We start from the raw sequence: 19,660 nt of genomic DNA on the forward strand, positions 1-19,660 counted from the left end.
GATTAATGGGACACTTTAATGTTACAAAACGGTGACACTCCTAAATTATTTTCAGGAATTGCAAGGATACAGGGGGACATGGAATAGGTATTCCCACCACTCCGTCTGACCTTTGTGACGATGGCACTTGCAGCAGGCTTAATGGCCCACTTTTCAGACGAGCCAGCCACAGTGTGCGGCCCATGCTGGGTGAACCTTTCACATGCGGTGGCCTTCACTACTGGGTGCTTCTCAGAACTTGTTGTCACTGCAGTCAGTCTTGAAGAGGGGAAAATAAATGTGCATGTCACTTTGGAATAATCACACTCTGAAGCCACAGAGAGACACTGGTACATGACAATAGAAGTGGTAATAATAATAGTATCCAATACTTTCTGGGTACTTTCTATGGGCAGGCACTCTGCTAATGAAGCATCTCTCATACAAATCTGTTTTCATCCTCTCAACAATCCTAGAGAGACATCCTATTATCTTCTCCCATTTTATGGATGAGTAAATTGAGGGTTGGTGCAGTTCCTCACTATGAAAAGCTGGACAATCTGTCTTGTGCCTTCATCAGACACACAGCCCTAGCTAAAGAAATGATGACAGGAAGATGAGAAAGCCAAGAGTGAGAGGGCCTTCGGGACTGCAGACATCTGTTTGTTGTGTCTTCCAATCTTTGGGTTTGTTGGGACAGAGAGGGGCTTCTTTAAAAACCATCCAAGAGCCAAAGACACAGAAGAGAGTTGGGTTTTTTTCCCCTAAATTGCTCCAAACTATTTTTCATCACTACAAACAAAAGCACAGGGCAGAAATTTCCATGCACCTGTGATCTACCATCGGCTAATCCTCTTTGGCTGTCACTTAGCAACCGGGTAACAAATGGAGGTTGGCGTCCCCAGGCTGATCAACATTCTTCTTTAGTCAAAAGATCACAGTTATTACAAAATACAGCCAACAGCCCTGAGGCTTACAGGGGTTTTAAAGGTCAGGCAAAGTTGTTGTTGGTTTGGTTTGGTTTTTTCCCTTCTGTGCAAAACAAGTCTTCTTTGTTTGTTTGGCTTAGAAAACTCATATGAAAAAGACCAGACTCTGGACTGTGGGGAGGGTCCCAGCTCGCTCCGTCTCTGAAACCCTGGGAGGTTTTTGCGCCCATTACTCAGCCTCTGCAGTGTCTCAGCTTTCTGCATCTACAGAAAATCCACACCAGCCCCTGACAGTAAAGACTAGCTGGAGAATGCTTTGAAGTCTCCAAAGAAATTGTCAAGGCTAGCTTTTGTCAGTGGAGAAAACAGCAATGATTTGTAATAAGTGAGGAAAACACATTCACAGACTCAAAGGGAGCTGAAATGAGCTTTGAAATTCAGCTAGAACCATGCTCCCATTCAGAGGCTCCTCCTGACCAATGAAAGTAGGAAAAGGTTGGGGGGAGTACCTTCGTTCTCTGTTATCCACTCCCATTCATAGCTTGTGTACGGAAGTTCTTCCCTAAGTCTCACTGGAATCCCTCATGCTGCTGTTTCAAGCTAATCTCTTCTTGTACTCTTCACAATGGAGGCATCTATTTTTCTTACGATTTTTCTTAGTCTTTTTATTAACGTGGCATGCCTCATGAATTCACATGGACCTTTCTCTTCTCCAGCGTCAATTTTTAAATCATTTATCAGACAGACATGTCCAAGCATGGCACTCGGCTGAGCCCTGGACATACAAAGATCATTACGAAGTGGTCCTTGCAGGCGAGGTGCTTACGGTCTCGTGTGGTGAAGGAGATACTTAACGCGTGAGGTTCAGGAGTTCCTTGTTTTTGAAAGTTTGCATTCTGATGAATGTCCGTTCAAAACTACCTTATTTTTTTCATCTCAACATTTCAGCTATATATGTATCACTAAAATTCAATTATTTCTTTATTTTTCACCGGCAGATCGTGGCTGGGGAGGAGCAGGGGCAGCAATAGCAGATGGGCACGCCCTCTAGTGGCAAAATGAGAGAAAAGGAACATTGAACTTCTCCCATTGCACCTACGTGGAGTAGCAGTAAATTAATGTATTTCCTGGATTTAAGGTACCATAAATTATAAGATAGAGCCATTGCTAGAATAAGAGAACAAAAAGACCAAAAGTGGGAGTGAAGTACAATCAACACATACGCCTTCTGGATCCTAGAACTCCAAGGGAAGTGTGAGGGGGCCACGTCAAGGAAATACAGTGGTGCGTTTGTACTGTCTTCCTTTCTCTGTGCACAGCTAGTGAGGGGTGATGAGTGCGGCTGACAGTGGACTGCGATGCACCAAGTACCGGCTGTCTGCTACTTCCCAGTCATCCTGCTGAAGGGACATCGTGGTTCCCGTTTAACACCTGGCAAGAGCAAGGCTCAAAGAAATCATCTACCTCGACCTTAGATATTTAACCAAAGACCCAGGATTTAAACTCTGGAGTTGACGTACAAAGTCCAAGATTGTTCCACCCTCCTAAGCTTCCTTCTGCTTTCCGCCCAAATGCTAGGGCTTCCTGGCTGCTGTGCTTGAAGACACTCAGTCCCCAGCACACGTGACAAGGTACTATTCCACCAGGGAAGGTGGGTCCCCTGAGCTCCGTTTGCACGCCGTTTCACTCCATCCCCACTCCCAGGGGACGTCCTTGAGCCGTCAGCTCCAGGAACTGCTCCACCTCAGAAACCTCTGTCTCAAGTCCCTGCCTTCCCAGGCATGTCTCCATCCCCACCACATGCACTCTTCAGCTTTCTGGAGGCTTTTAGAAACCTCCTCCCTGCTTCTGGATTCTCCCTAAATTTCTAGAAGCTCCCTAAATGGTCCTGACAGGCCCTGATTCCCCCACAGCCTGGGCTTGGAATTCAGGAAACCAGGAGTGTCCAGGCAGGGGGCCTTGGAGATGCTGAGAGGACAGGTGGGCCAGCGGAGACCCAGAATCAGGAGATGAGGGCCAAGAGGGTGGCCGCCTGCCTCATCAGTGGAGGTAAATGTTGGGAGCCTTCGAATCTAGCAGAAGGTTCCAGCATTGGCCCAAGAGACCTTTTGGAATTAGCCTCATCTCAAGGGAGAGCAGCAAAGGGCATCCAGGGACAGCCTGGCTATACCAAAGCAGAGATCAACAGGAGGAGTATGGGCAGATTTCCCCTGGTACCCGGGGACTGTGTACCCGGGAAAAAGAGGAGGGAGCGAGACGTAAGCCAGTTTAAGTCAACTTAGACATGAGTGTTTTAAACTGTAAGAGGCAGAATTCCCTTAATTGGGCAAGTTAAGTAGCATTTCCCCTCCCATCACTGGTAGAAATGGGGGCTCCAAACGTAGGTTAGAGAAAGTAAATGCAAGCCAACATTCTGCACGTCTGAGTAGCGTCTGTCTTAGCCAAGTTGTGTTCGGGAGGGAGCGTGGCCGTGTGTATTACAGGATCAGACTGAATACTGGGACATGATGGAATCATGGGAGGAGCTCAGAACGCAAGAGTCTGGAAGGGGGGTGAGACACTCAGGGAAAACTCGCTGTCCAGACCTCCTGAAGCACTGGCGGGACGTGCTGATCAGAACCGGCTGGGAAACAGGAAAGCCAAGTGCTGGTGGGTCACTGAGGAGCGCTGCAGTAGGGTTGCTTGTGTGTGGCGGGGATGCGGGGACAGGGCACTGCAGATCCACTGCCACATGGCTGGTGGTTGATTGTCATTCAGATGCACCAACAATCAGAAAAAAGAGCTGGACACTGGAGGGAGGCAGCAAGGACAACCTGGAAGCCACCGGATACCATGCATCCGGCTATCACCATATCAGCCTGCAAAGTGCTTCAGAGCAAAATGCCATGACTTCCTTTCTGCCTCTCTAATCTCATGCATGTCAGCCAACTCTAACTCAGACCACAGAGGGAAGGCGACTCTGGAATACACAGTGGATTCTGTTCCTCCAGTAACAAAGGTGGCTGTTGAACAATCCAGAATACTGTGTATAAATTTCAGTCCTGCTCCAGAACAGCTTTAAGCTTATTAAATACACGCCTGCATAGCAGTGTCAAATAAAACTAGTTGGATGCGGAGAAAGCCAGGACAAAAGCAGACACTCGGAGCAGATCTGATACTAAAATTCACTCTGTAGACGGACTGTTCGTCACGTGGTAGCTGGCACGTGACAGACTGTCTGATTGTCAGCACAGTTCATGACCCACACATGCTCGATGACTGGTAGCAACATTTCCGCCCAGACTGTCCCTCTTCCTCAGCGTGGAGTTCTCGTCTCCGGTTACTCCACGGACAGCAGCAGGATGTGGGAAACAAGAGGCTAGGAAATACTGGCTTCCTGTTTGGCTCCCGTTTAGGGGCCCCGAGAGTAGTTTTGGAACTCTTTTTTCAGCAGGGATAGAGAGCAATCCAACAGGTTGGCTGAGATGTCAAAGAGCAGCGTGGCTGAACTTTATATTTTCTGAGCAGGACCTAAAAGACCCCAAGGCATTAAAACACTGCAGCCAGCACTGTCCTTCACCCTCACAATTGCCGTTCCTTGGACCATCTTCTTTCCTGGCTGATAAAAGCCAAAAATGCCAGACACCAGATTTGCCACCCTCCCCTGTGGTCAGGACCTGGACTTGTGGCCCCATCCTGGCTAATGGGCTCAAGGGAAAGATGTGGAAAAGCTTTTCTTCCTAATAAACAGAAACGCCCTTCTTCTGCTCAGGTGGCTGCTGTCTGAAGACACGACGGGGGCAGAGGTGGTGGCCACCTTGACAGCCTGCAGGGTAAGTCATGTGAGTCCTAGAGAAGCTGGACCCAGAGCGGAGGCACCATGAGGAACTGAGACAACCTGCCCCTACCTACGTCTCGACCGCTCACAGGTCAGTGGAGGAGCACGTGTTGTCCAAGCCAGTCTCGCTCGGGTGTTCCATTTCACACAGACTCACCCCAAGCTTGTACCATCATAGCATTCCCAGTTTTGCAAGGAGTCCACTGCCTTTCACAGACCCATAAACTACACTAGGATATCCGAGCACGCCTACCCAGGGGCCACACACGAAGACCCCGATGGTCTGCCTGGTCCTCCGGGCTTTCTCTCCTCTTCCCGGTCAGTTTCTGCTAACTCGTGGCTTTGCAGCTTTCTCTCATCAAAGATCTGCTGGCCAGCTAGGTTTTTACATTGATCATAGGCCCCAGAGGTATTAACACACTTTGCCAATAATGAGCTTTGTTCTTCTTCCAAATATGACTTTCAATTCCTGCCCAGAGCATCCTTGCACCCCAGGTAACCACATGCCCCAGCCCTGATACTGCCAGGCCGGGTCACCCCACACCCACCAAACCTGTCGCACCTACCGGCAGCAACATCAAATTCATTAGACTCTTAGACATTCTTCTGTATCAACTCTAATCAGGTTACTTGTTTGCATGGCAGCCTTCTGCAGTAGTTACTGTAACAATTCTAGTATCTGTCAGTGGAAAATGCACTCAACAAACAGTCCTTAGCCTGCTACGCACCCAGGCTGTCATTAATACAGAGAACGTAGTTGAATTTTCACCGTAGGCACGGGTGAGAGTTTCACTGCCGTCTGTTCCAAAGCTAAACTCTGATTTTGGTCATTATTTATAAGTTATAACTAAGGCATCCAGTTGTCCCTGAGTTTGTGCAAACACGTCCTTCACCAGAGAAGGTAAGCAGGATCTTGGTGCATGAATTTTGCTGCTCATCCTTCTTGGTTGAGGACCTCAGCCTTGGCTTCAGCTCTGACATGAAGTGCGTTTGGACACACTCTGATGTCCTGATCCAGGCAGGGGACAGGGCCAGACCATCAAGCACGTCCCCAGCCCCTGCGCTGAGCCTGGTCCTGGCGCTGACCAGCAGCCTTGGCAGGCAGGTCCGCTAAAGGTCAGAGCCTGCCTTTCTGCCCCAGGAATCAGCGTCAGGCTGTTCCGAGTGTGGCCCCTTCGCCTGGGCCCACCTCCCACCCGCCACAGCCCCAACCTGTCCCCAACCTCACCTCTAATTGGGGTCATTTATTATGTATTTATTTCCAAGTGTTAAATTGTACCTGGACACCCAGGCTTATAAAAGTAGACACATATATGAGTGCATTTTCTCATGTGACTTATTAGAATAATAACATTCTATTATATACAATAATAATATTCTATGATTATGTCCACAGGGCTCTCTCATCTGTAACCCTAGAAAGAGTCTGCCTCGTTTCGATTTTGCCTTCTCTCACTTCCATTCTTTCCTTATTCCCAATATTAGCAACTAAAGAAAGAAGTATTTTAATTCCATCACCCAAGAAAATCTTCCCCAGATGGCTGCTGGAACACATTTTACTTTCATTTAAAATTGACTGAAGTTACCAAAAAGAATGGAAAGTAATAATAAAATGAAACCCTAATAGCTTGAAACAGCAACGTATTACCATCCTCACTAGCTTGGTTATCCAGGGCAATTCTTTCTAGCAGGATTCTTTTCTATGGAGGCAAGTAAAGGTGAGAGGAGAAGAAACGGGTGTGTAAAAATAGAAGCAAACAGAACATGGGCCTTCTGCAAGTCTCAGCCCGCAAGTAAAAAGGAAGGATGGGGCTGAGTCAGCGGGGTGATTGGGAAACGCATGAGTTTCCACAACCCCTTTGCTGAAATAGTAACAGGACAACATTAAAATTCGGGCATTTCCCCTTTGGTCTACATGCAGTCTAACAGTTCTCGCTTTTGCTCCCCTGAACCTGAGCTGTGCTCTGGAGGGAATCAGCTGCTGAGAAATGGTCCTTTCCTCAGCCAACTTTAGGAGACGGAGCAACGGGACTGAAAGTCACAAAGAATCTTGCCTGTGACCAAGGAGTCATGAATTGGCTGCAATGTTCCAGAATCCCCCATCCTCCTTGCATCGGTTAAGACGTCACGGTTGCTGACTGTTTCTGAGAATAAGTTCCCCTAAGTCTAATCAGTCTGGGGACCAAGGGGACCTTGTGTGAACTTAGGGTCGGAGAGGTTCCCATGCTTCAGAGCTGTGTCAGTTATACGATATGGGTCGTTCCTCTTTGAGTCAGAGAACATGTGCCTGGGGAAGTAGGAACTCCCTGTGCGTGCTAGGTGAAGCAAACCTGGTTAAGATTAAGAAGTGTAACTGGAGAAGTTGAGATTATTTTTAAAGCTGGGTCAATCATTCCAGCTGCTAATCCAAAACCATTTCTACCATTTCTACTGGACGAAAGCCTGCACATGGATGTTTATATCCGCTTTCCTCATCACTGCCAAAACATGGAAGCAACCAAGACGTCCTTCGGTAGGTGAATGGATACATAAACAGAGGTGCGTCCAGACGATGGAATATCATTCAGCCGTAAAGAGGAAGGAGCTATCAAGCCATGAAAAGATGTGGAGGAAATTTAAATGCATGTGAAAGAAGCCTATCTGAAAAGGTTCCATATTGTGTGGTTCCCACTGTGTGACATTCTGGAAAAGGCAAAACTATGGAGACAGTTAAAAAATCTGTGATTCCCCAGGATTAGAGGGGAAAGAGGGCTGAACAGGTGGAGCACAGAGGGGTTTAGGGAAGTGAAACGACTCTGTGTGACCCTACAATGGTGGGTACGTATCACTACATCCACCAAAACCATATTATGTACAATGCAAAGAGTGACTTCTAAAGTAAACGATCAACTTCAAGTAATAATAATGTTGCCCATTAACTGGAACAAATGTACCACGCTAATGCAAGACATTATTAATTGGGGAAATTGTGGGGTGGGGGAGTTTAACGGGGTGTCTGGGAGTCCTCTGTACTCATTTTTCTGTAAACTTAAAACCGCTCCAAAAATACTCTAAAAATGTTTTTAAAAATTTGCCCAGTATTGTCCTTTCTAATGTTATCTTTTCAATAACAAAGGGTTAAAATGACAGGTGAGTTAAGCTTTTGTGCCGGCTAGTGTGATTTGTGGCAGTTATAAAACAGGTCTGCAAAATTCTTTGACCCTCTTCCCGTGGAAAGGTGAGGTCTATGTCAAGTGCCCTTGGATATGAACTCTGTGGCTGTTTGACCAAAATATACCGTGGAAATTACACAGTACAGTGTGCAGAATCAACTCTCAATAAATTGGCAGATTCAAACAAAAAATTCCTCAGTGTTTCCCTATAGATAATGCTCTCACACGTTTAGTTAAGGACTTTCCTGACCTCAAAGAACACACAATGACCTTGAGGTAGACGGTCCCAGTTCAGGGTGTTGGAAAGGCATTCCTGAGTAGGAAGACAATGGAGCCTGGAGAGTGAATTTCAGTCACAGCTCTGGGGTCCTCAGTGAAGATTTGAGTGGTCCGGTGTAGGTTAATTGTCCAAATCTTTCTCCATTTCTCATCTCTAAAATGTAGATTGAAAAAAGTAACTATCTGGCAAAGCTGTTGTAAGGATTCCCCGTACATTGCCTGGCACACGGCAAGCCCTCCACAGAGACCTGCTGGATGCTGCTCTGTGCAAGTGGCCACACCTCTCCGAACCTCAGTTTTTTCATCTACAAAGTGGGAGTTTATTCTGGGGACGACGAAGGTGTCTTCCAGGCCAGGCTGTCTAGGTTTCTAGAATTAAGGTCTGGCTGAAGTAAAGACAGCACCAGGAAACTAGGTGTTATGAGAAGCTGTTGAAGGGAAAGAAAGGAAAGAATAGACACGAACTGAGAGCTGGTTCTTGCTTAAGCCAGTGCTTTCCAGACCTTGTTTCCTCTGATCCTTCGCAAGCCCCACCCTCAGGGCTTTTGCCAAAGAGGGATGGGAGACTCCCCCACTCCCCCAGGGGGTGGAAAGGCAGGATCTGAACACAAGTCTGTCTGGCTTACAGCCCACGTGGTTTACTCCAGGCTCCCCTCTTCTACTTCCAGGAGGCCCCCAGGTGTCTTCCACTTGGGACAGAAGGAGGCTTGGAAATACTGGGAACAATTTAACAATACAATGTGATGGCCCAAGGAGATTTTCTCTGCAGGAACGGAGCATAATGAATCCCGCTAACAAGTGAGGGAAATCCCAGAGGTGAACAGAGATATGAATATCTAAGAAGGTTCATGGCCACAGTGGTGCCCCTGCAACACAGCTCTGAATGAGAGCCTGTTCTGTCTTGGTTCAGAAGAGGAGTGTTTTCTGAGTGCCTCTCAGCCCTGACTTCCTGCTGGTGCAGCAACTCCAGCCCGGCAGCGAAGAGGAAGCAGTGATGAGAAAATCAATTATGCTGAGCTCTAACGGCGAGACACGTCTCCTTTGTGTAGACACTGTTTCCCTTGTAGTCGCTGGCTTTCACTCGCCCAGTCTGGCCCCTTGCAGCCCATGTAAGACTTGAAATTGCAACCCTTATACATTCAAGTCCAGATTATCCTTCTTAAAGGGAATCAACCATTGTTGAAATCCCCAGATAATCCCTCAACCTCATTTGCGCCATTTTTTTCACTGCTTTCCCAGAAAACCCAAGCTCTAAATTGAAAGAACAAACGAGGAAAAGTTGATGGCTTTGAACGTCAGATCTAAGCCAAGGATCCAAGCAAACACGGCACCAGGCCCCCAAGGACGGCCCCCCCTCCCCAGGAGCTCCCAACTCCCAAGTCCACTCCTCTTCAGAAAGTCTCGGGCTGGTGGGTACAGCCCCAGTAGAAGCAAGGAGGCCACTTCCAGGCTGGAGGAAGTCTTGGGCAGCAGAGGCAGTACATCCCCCTCCCATGAGCCCAGATCAGAGCACAAGCTGGCTGCCTCTCAGGTTTGGATCTTAATCCCTAATTTGACTCTAAAAGCATCCAGTGCAATAGCTGTAGGGCAACACTGGGAAATAACTAACGAGACAGAGCCAAAGAGGTTTCTAGAGCAATCGTGCCTGAGGGTCCTAAACACTGAGCAGACATCCTGGAGATTTTGGACTTGGGATGGTCCACAGCGCCCCTCTCCCCAAGATCCCACCTTAATCTGGTCTCCCAGCTAAAGCCAGAAGCACATGGCGGCTGACTGAATATGCCCTTCTGTCGAAGTTACGGGCCCTGTGTTTCCTCCCAACTCTGTTAGGAGTCCTAGCCGGCCACAAAACAGAGACACCAAGACAAGGAAGGGCAGGTAGTCAGGAGGGGAGAGGAAGGAAAGTGGGGAACATGAAGATGGGGTCCTCATGGAAATGTCAGGATTGAAACCCCATCTCCCTTCTGTCTCCTCTTTCTTTGTTGGATCTTTGAAACTTATATTTTACTCTAGTCCCCCACTAAAAACACTCTCCTCCCCAGGGCCCTTCACAGCCACAACCTGACCTTGGCCCCTCTCTTTCCCCCCAGCATGCTGGTCAATTTCCATCTGAACTGCCAGCCAAGCACTTGATTACATGCCTCTGGTTTCAAGTGTGTAAAGCTGGTTCCTCTCCTAGCAAGGGGTTTCAGTGGCCTGAGGACAGGATTATGCTAGAAATTTCCTTTGCAACAAAGACCTAGTAGTGCAGCTAAGACCTTTGCCCCGAGAAGTGTGTTGACTCACTAATTGCACTCCCTCCAGCCAGCACGCCACCTCCTCGGAAGATGAAGGCGTTGGCAGACGAACACTCGAGAGCGCCCCCTTCAGGACCAACCTCTGCGGGCTCGGGGTGCCTTGTAGACAATGACAGTAGTCAGGGTCTGCCAGTCCTTGGCCCAACCATCGAAGGTGACTGAAGTTGATATTTTATCCAGAAACAGAAGAGTGTTTTTCAAACACGCATGCACACTTGATTTATAAAATACAAAGTCACTGCAAGGCATTGTTGACCTTTTATTAATTTTTTTGTCAGAGCGTTTTTTTCCCTAAATAGGTAGACATAAGGAGTTCAGGCCAAAGGAATTTTTTTACATTAGAAAAAGAATTTCTCCATCATGTTAGACTGAGCCACACACCAAATGCTGACGTCTTCTTCCATTCAGTCAACACTCAGGGTCCTCCTGACTCCCCATTCCTGAACTCAGCCTGCCACAGTGTTCATTCCTCTGAACGAGTATTTTTTTTTTAACATTTTTGTTATTGAGTTATAGTCATTTTACAATGTTGTGTCACATGAGGGAGTATTTTTTGAACCTGCCAAAGATACACTTCTGAATCCACAGAAGCTCAAAGCCCAGGGCAAAGTTTAAATACTACTGATGCAATTGTCACCCTTGACCTATTTGCTGGGAGCAGCAATCATACACAGTCTAGAAATGTGATGCAAACAGTTCTATTCTAGCTGACAATAAACAAGTTCCCCCCAACCCTCCCCCCATCAGATTATTCAGGTGCCCATCCTTGCGTGGCAAGGAGGGGGAGACCGTGAATTTCCATCTTACAGCCTAGCAATAACAGAAGTGACAGAGCTCCTCTCTCTCCTTGACCTAATTTACTACCTTTATTCTCACAAACTATCTGGCGTGCTAGCCAGCCGGCAGAGTGAATCTCGCTGAAATCAATGGCCATCACTTGAACGCCATGATAACTACTTATATTTCCACATGCTTCATAATCCAAAAGGCAATGACCAAGTCAATAATATCCAAATAAATATCCAGAGTCTCACGGGACTTCCGTATTTTAGGATGCTAATATTTGTGTTCGGACAAAAGTGAAACAAGTCTCCGATCGAGTTATGATATAGTGATCCCTGTCCTAAAAGCTGGGACCTGGAAATAGCCAGGGGCTTGCAACTTCTCTGTAGCGTATCCACAACAAACAGGGCCAAAGTTTAAACTGCTTAAACAAAATCAAGGCAAAATCAAGGCAGGCCTGCCAACCCCCGTGTCCACGCCTGCGACTAGACCAACACTTAGGCATTACTGTGTGCCAGTCACCGTGCTGTGCTCCGTCTCCACGACTGCATTCACTCCTCCCTGACAGGTGGGGCTATTCTTAACCACTGTTTAGCAGATAAGGACATTAAGCCTTGCAGGCTGTGTAAGAAAACCCAGGTAGAACACTTAGCGCGGGGCAAAGTCAGGCTCAAACCAAGATTTTCTGACTCCAAATTTCGTGCATTTTCTACGATGCTACGTTGCCTCTCGAGAGAAATGTTGTCTCTCTGCCTAGCAGCCCTCACAGCCAGGGAGGGTGTGGACAGACCTGGAGGCGGCCCTAGAATAAAAAATGGGGAGATGCTTGGAAGGCTTAAAAAAATGTGGTGGCACCAAAAATTCAAACTGCCTTCTTCACGCAGGAGCCCCGGCTGAGTTTTTAAATCAATATGCCCACAACTGGCCCTGCTAAGAAAGAGATTTCAAAAACCAAAGATGAGCAGACATGTCCCATTTACTTGTATCTGTGACCTTTTAAAAAATGGGCGGTGAGTCACCAATTTGGAGTCCATGTGCGGGCGCCATGCTGACAGCTGGTGAGGGCTGCAGATGGAAGCCAAGCCGGAGGGGGCCTCTTGAGGAGGGGCCTGGTGCGAGGTGGGGCACCATACCTGTCTCGGGGGCCACCTTCAGCCCCACAGGACCCCCAAGAGTGGGGATGAGAGACTGTGAATGCTGCGAGCTGACGGCCCCTGTGCCTATGACCAAATCAGCAGGCAACAGCACTGGTCTTTGTGATGACTTTGGAGCAGTTCTCAGAGCTGAGCAGTGGGGAGAAGGCCAGGTGGGGTTAGTCATGACTCCAATAAAGCTATGGATAAGTTCTTTTTGGTTTTTTTATGCAAATATTTGTCCCAGCTGAAGAATTATAGTGTTGGCATGGATGTGCGTTAAAAGAACAGAAGCTGAGTTGTGCTCCAGGAGACTTGTGTGGATGAGACAAGCAGCTAAGGACATGGTTTACTTCTCTAGAGGAATCAGCGCTCATTGTCGGAGAGACCTTGTAGTTTAAACTGTTGAAATGGAGAACTCACGGGTAAGCTCCTCTGCTGAATTCATGAGTAAATAACACACGGCAGCACTAAGCCACTTTCGGGGAATTCTTCCGCCTGTTGAAGTCTGGGGTGACCATTGTTCATGTATCAGCCTTCCTAAGCTACTAATATCTGCAAAGAGTTCTTTCTAGACAAGTTAAAGGGACGCTGGTTCAACCGTAGCCATGTGTCATGGGGCATTTGCTTAGCCTCTCTCATCGCAGAACTTTGGCAGGGAGGCAAGGAGGTTCTCATTTGCCTCATAGACACCTGGCCAAATGGATTTGTTTCTTAGCAAGGTTGGGGGGGGCTCTAAAGGTAGCCATGCACCTGGTCGCCAGCCAGCCTAGCCCTTCTAATGTGTCTAGCCAGCCCTGAAGCTCTGGTTAACTGAACCCATGGCAATTTGTGTTGTCTTTGTCTTTGTAGGTGTTTGCAGAACCCTAGAATACCGTGACTCAAGCTGATGATCAACTGACTCAAAAAATTGATCTTATTGAAAACAAACCAAGGCCCAGACAGGTTAAGTAACTTGGCCAAGGTCACCCAGCCAGGAGGTGGCAGAACTGTTAAAGAATCTAGGGCACACGGCCCAACCTCACTCCTAAGCATGAGTCACATCTGAGACAATGGTTTTCAAACTTTGGAGCACGTCAGAATCACCTGGAGGGCCTGCTAAAGCACAGGGTGTTGGGGTCCACTCCAGAGTTTCAGATTCACTGATTCATGTGGGGGAGGGGCGTGGGGAGGGAAGGGACTCTAGAATTTACACGTCCTAACAAGTTCCTGACAAGGGAGTGTTGATACTGTTGGTCTAGAGGCAACACTTTAAGAACCACTGATCTAGTACATAGGGTGAGGAAGAATTTCTCCTTTTACCCCAAAGACACAATACATTTATCCAAAACTTCAGCATCAAGCAGTTCACTCCAGTTTCCACATCTGTTCTGGGCTCAGTAAGTGATGTGAAATTGTCTTCAAGGCGTGGTTTGGAGGCCATGAAATGTCAGGGGAAAAGGCTTCTGCCCATCCTGCTGAACCGTCGTAAAGGAGTTTTAGATTTGAGTTTGGAATCAATGAATGAAGAAATGAATCCTCAAACAAACGCAGAAGCCAGATAGAGGTCCCTGGAAAATAACCCAGGGGGAGACAGCGGGAGGAAAGGAGAAATGGAGCTCAGACTCAGTCCGGCGCCGTCGGGCACGTGCCACCAGGCACAGAGGGAAATAGCAGTTAGATCACTGAGCTGCCACCTGAAGCGCCAAAAGTGGGTGTGGAGGGCAATGCCGGTGTGGGTTCACCGAGAGACAGAGCAAAACCTAGCTGCTGCTGGGGGTGACCCTCCCTTCATTTGCTGAATGACGTGTCAGCATTTACTGGGCCTTTCCTGTGTGTGGCCCCGCACAGACCATCAGAAGGCGCTGCTCCCGCTCTCAGGGCACTAACACTCCAGGAAAGAAACTGTGACTACAGGCAGCTCCGAGGAGTAGCATGAAGGTTTGAGAGAGGTACAAAGCACGTCAAAGGAGAGAGGTAACTCCGGCCTAGGAAAGACCTCGGTTTCAGGCTTCTCGTCCTTTTATTATCCATTATATGTTGCTTTACCCCAGAGTTCTCCCCTCAGACGTCTTACTGTTAATGACCAATGGTGATGTCCAAGTGCGGGAGCCACCCCCCATGCTTGTGACCCTGAATCTCCATCTCCAGCCTGATTTCCCCCAATCTCCATCTCCCAGGCTGCCATTTCCAACTGTGACCTGGACACGGAGGCCTGGAGAGCAAGCCCTTAACCTCAACACGTCCAAAGCTAGATTCACTTTCCTTCATATTTCTCACTAAGCCAATGACTTTATCATCTAAACTGCCTCCCAAGCTAAAATACTTCCGTAGTCCTTGGCTCTTTCCTCTTCCTCATTTTCCGTTCCTGATGTCACCAGAATCTTATTTCTACCTCAGTCACTCTTTCTCACCTGGTCTTTTCTCTCTGTACCACCGCCTTCGTTGTCACTTCCCCAGGTTACTGAACCCGCCTCCTTTCTGAAACTTCTGCCTCAAGTCTCACCCCTCCCTAGGGGTTTGCCTCTCATACTTAAAAGCTTCTGGGAAGCTCTGCGCCTTCAGGCAGTCTGCAGGATGAGGAAGGGCTGAGGGCCCAGGGGGACACGTCACAGGATCTGTCCGAGGTCCAGCTAGTGTCTGAAGGACTGTAGGCAGTAAATGGAGATGGAGCCGAACCAAGCCTTGGCCACTTCTGAATGTCAGGCAAAGGACACTCGACTTCATCTAGCTGACCGTGGGGAGTGAGAGAAAGCTTTGGAAGAGAGATGTGAAGTAATCAGAGTTATGCATTAAGAAGATTAATCTGGCAGTAGCTTATAGAAAAGAGTATATGGAAAATAGATTAGCATGGGGGAGACCAGTTAAAGCATACTTGTAAAAGGCAGGATTAGCAGTGAAGGTTTGAATTCCATTGGCAGCTGTGGAAGCAGAATGTGAGAAATGGGGGAAATATTTTGGAATATAATAGAATTGCTATTGCTTTTTCAAGTTTGGTGCCAAAGAAGGGGAGAATTCAAACGTATCTCCTGAAGTTTTCGCCCTGATCCATTGAGCACTGTGATGTCACTTGGAGAAAGAGGGGTGGGCTAGGGGAGGAGGTGGGGGGGGTTCACATTTGGACAGGTAGCCCAGGAGGCGTTACTGGGATGCCCAGAGAGTTAAGAGATCAGGGGACAGATGAGTCAGGCCAGAAAGAACAGAGCAGGGTGTTCCTACACAGACAGAGGGAATGACCAAATGGAAGACTGACAGAACACTTCTGGGTTTACGGATGACAAGAACCTTTGGAGTAAAAACTATTGCAGAAGAGGGAAGTGGCGGCGAAACTAGACTGTCATCACTGCCCCGAGTGATGAGAAAGAAGAAGTGACTACTCTTTAGTGGCGATTGGAACAAAGGATGGAGAAAGGTGTCACCTTGGGTGACGTGAATTCATTTTCAGGCATAAAAGAAGGAAAGAGGTGGGGAGAAAGCGGGTGAAAATCCACTGAAGGACCTTGTTTTAGGAAAGCATGGCGGGCGTAGGGACATGTGACTTGGCTTAAACTTGCCTTGTCTCCCTGGCCTCTGCCTTTAAATATTCAAATCCTGGCTCTTCCCATAAAGGAGACCTTCAGTTTACTTGACTGCTGTTTTGACTCACTGCTTTATGCCTTTCATCAGAGAGCCTCCCAGGTTCTAAAGTGGAGAATCACTTTCGCCCCTCCATCGTCAGCACCCTGTCCCTCTGCCTCCACCTGCTTAGCACTGCTGTTGCCTCCATCCCTTCCTTCCAAACCAGCGACACCACACCAGCCCGACTACCACTCTACTATTGTGGACACTGGAAGAGGGGCTTTTGCTGAGATCAGGGTCTCCTGGCGGAGCCCAGCTGGCTGTCTCTAATTCCCTACTTACTCAGCAACCATCTGACTATTAATTAAATTGGTATTACGATTTTAAAATGAGTCTTTTGTGATTTGTTTCCCATTAAAGGAACCCTCAGGGCTCAGTCACCTCATGGGGAGCTGACAAAATTGAATTCTTAAGGCTGTAATCATCCATGGCCCCAAAACACAGTCACCCCCACTCACCCCCGGCTCCCTCAGGAGACCAAGTCCAAACACTTGACCAGCTCACTCTCCAATCTGGCTAATCAGCTCACTCACAATAATATTAGTGGGCATTTCAGGGTCAGCAGGTCACTGGCTAGAAGTTGACTTGCACCCTCAGAAAATAAACGAAGAAGAGTTCATCTCCAATATATTTTTAAATTAATAAATAGGCGTGTTCATTATAAGGGAGAGGGCAGAAGAACCTTAAACTAAGAGCAGTCCTGAGTTGTTCATTAACCACTGAATATTCTGCAGTAAAAGGAAAAACACTGTCATCCAATTGGTCTTTTTTTTTTTTAACCTCAATTAAACCTCTAGGCTTCAGCCCCATGGTCAGAACGTGAAGAAAAACAGTACACGGCTATTAAAAGAAAATTTATAGCGTGAATGTTTCACTAATGCACCTTTCTTTTCTGGCACTGGATCCTTACCGCCGCTGAAATTCGCTCTACAGGACACAGCCTCTAGAGCAAATATTTAGGGATCCAGGAATGTGTTGACCCTAGACCTTAATTCATCCCTCTTGGTGGATCCCATGTAACCATCTTTCGAAAACAGCTTTCACAAACTCATAGAAACACGGAAAGGCAGACCCTCTTATCTTTGGGAGGTTATGCTTATCCTTATAACCCTCTTTCATCACAGTTGCCTCTCAGGCGAGAACCGTTGGAATTTTCTTGTATTTGTCATTGCCGCTGGCTCCACACAAGCATTCCCTTGACCAAGAATGCATTCCCACTCTCTTCGTTTTTTCCTTCCTCCTCAGCCGTGCTCTTCTCTCACCTAAAACACCGTAAGCTTCGTCTCCTGGGACTCTCTTATTTTCACTTCACATTATCCACATTTGCTCTGCAGGTCTCTGCCAACGTTCTCTCTTTCTTTGCATTAAAAATCATCTCTATCTCTGTAAGATAACTGATGATTCAACAGATTCGGGATGCTTACCGCGGCTCTGAATTGCTTCACTTTCCCTCTACCTCCTTGTCTTGTTCAAATTCAAAGTTTATTCATAATTTCCAGATCAATGACAGTTCAGAAGGCAAGCGAGTCCAAGTGGCCAAGGGCACAAGGCTTGGAGGGTGTGCTCATGCAGTGAATTCTAGAATCAATTATTAGATTATGACAATAGGATGGAGTTGGGGGGGGATTAACAGGAGGAGAAATATCAGGGTAAAAACAGGTTCCTGTATTTAGGTTAAAATTCATAAATGATAACCACAGTAAGCTATCACCTCACATCGGTGAAAATGGCTACCATTAAAAAGACAAGAGATAATAAATGCTGACAAGGATGTGAAGAAAAGGGAACCCTTGTGTACTATTGATGGGAATGTAAATTGGTGCAGCCACTATGGAAAACGGTATGGAGGTTCTTCAAAAAATTAAAAATAGAGCTACCATATTATCCAGCACTCTGGGGTATGAATCCCAAGGAAATGAAACAGGATCTTAAAGAGACATCTGCCTTCCCTCCTCCCATGTTAATTGGAGCATTATTCACAGCAGTCAAGATATGGGAACAACCTAAGTATCTGCCTATGGATGAATGGATAAAGGAGATTTGTGTGTGTTCCACACAATGGAACATTATTCAGCCATGAGAAAGAAGGGAAATCTGCCATTTGCAACAATATGGATGGAACTTGAGGGCTTTATGTTAAGTGAGATAGGCCAGACAGAGAAAAGACAAATATTGTATGATCTCACTCATATGTGGAATCTTAAAAAGTTGAACTCATGGAAACAGAGAGTAGGATGGTGGTTGCCAGGGGGTGGAAGAAATAGAGGAGAGATTGGTTAAAGCATACAAACTTTCAGCCATAAGATAAATAAGGTCTGAAAATCTCATATAAAAAGTGGTGACCATAGTTGATAACATTGTATAGTATCATTGAAATTTGATAAGAGGGTGGAATTTAAATGTTTTCACCCCTCCCCCCCCAAAAGAAGATAAATATGTGAGGTGATGAGTGTGTTATTTAACTAGGTGGTGGGAATTCTTTCACAATGTATACATATATCAAATCACCACCATATGCACTTTAAATATCTTACCATTGCATTTGTCAATTATACCTCAATAACTGTGAAAATGAAATAAGATAAAATTCATAAATGACAAAAGCACAGGTGATGAATGCTGTATGGTGATTTTAGATCATTGTGACCAAGAGGACCTGATGGGTAGTGCTCTGATGAGGAGTTGTGGTCACGGCTACTGCAGTCCTGGATGTACTCGTGATGTATCATTCACAGCAGAGTGCCTTCCAAAGACAGTTACAGCCTCAAAGTCCAATGTATTGGCCTGATTCCACCTGAAGCACGTGTGCGTTTCAGCGCACTGCATTTGAAGAGAAACACTGACCAATGCGAGTATGTCAGAGGAGGAAGTTCCTGGTGGAAAAGGATTCTAGGAGTGTGTCTGAAAAGGAATCATTCAAAGACGTGGGAATGTCTACTTCGCAAGTAGAAAAGAAGCTGTCACTCACCACTCAAATGGCCGTCAGAAGACCAGCCATCTCAAACTCACATTTCCAAGGGGCCGGGAAAGAATGCAGATGAAGGAAACAGGACATGTGTAAGGAGAGGAATCTCAAGCACTCGAGGGCCGCTAGAAATGTGACCTAACCTCAGAGGCAAAGGGGACCCCAGGGCGCTGTAACGTCTGAGAGCACGAGTCCGCTGACTAGTGCCACATTCTTTTCCAATTTCTCAAGAGAAGCCAGAAATCCATGTCTTTATGCAACATGTCTCAATTTTTCATTTTAACAACTATTTCACAATTTTTTAAAGAAACATTCCTCAGGCCAACAGTAACGTGTCTCTGGGCTGCTGGCAGCTCAGGGCTGCCAGTTCACAATGTGTACTGGAGACACTTCTAGGTTTTGACAGAAGCAGCACTAAGAGGCAGAGATGGAAGACTGACTTGGGGTATGAGAGAAAATTCAAATGGTAAGACTCACAGAAAACAGACTCTCCATCCAAGTTCTGAGCGTTGGGAAATACTGGGAAATAGTCAGGAGAATGTTGGATGGCAAAACATGAAAGACGGGAGAGAAAGGATGCTCTCCGTTGCAAAAGCGAACTAAATCATAATGCTACTTTATACCAGAACAGTGGTTTACAGTCTACAAAGAGCTTTTATATCATCTCATAATAAAAGTTATTAGAATAGTTCTTTGAAGTAGAAAAGTAGATATTTCCATTTTACAGAT

General features: G+C 46.8%; 1 protein-coding gene and 1 long non-coding RNA gene across 3 annotated transcripts in view; both read right to left on the reverse strand.

Moving 5' to 3' along the window:
• B4GALT6 (beta-1,4-galactosyltransferase 6) overlaps positions 1-19,660 on the reverse strand; it is a 124,151-nt gene that overhangs the window by 27,283 nt on the left and 77,208 nt on the right. The window lies entirely within an intron of this gene.
• Positions 1-19,660, reverse strand: part of LOC141574906 (uncharacterized) — a 38,358-nt gene that overhangs the window by 10,524 nt on the left and 8,174 nt on the right. The window contains exons 1-2 of one of the 2 annotated variants that reach the window (XR_012502035.1): positions 1,418-2,747; positions 111-258 (exon numbers count right to left, since the gene is read on the reverse strand). This is a non-coding gene — a long non-coding RNA (uncharacterized LOC141574906). Of the gene's footprint in view, positions 1-110; positions 259-1,417; positions 2,748-19,660 lie in introns of those variants that run through there. The other variant, XR_012502036.1, reaches the window with a different exon arrangement.

This window comes from Camelus bactrianus, chromosome 24, assembly GCF_048773025.1.
Source record: "Camelus bactrianus isolate YW-2024 breed Bactrian camel chromosome 24, ASM4877302v1, whole genome shotgun sequence".
Classification (NCBI taxonomy): domain Eukaryota; kingdom Metazoa; phylum Chordata; class Mammalia; order Artiodactyla; family Camelidae; genus Camelus; species Camelus bactrianus.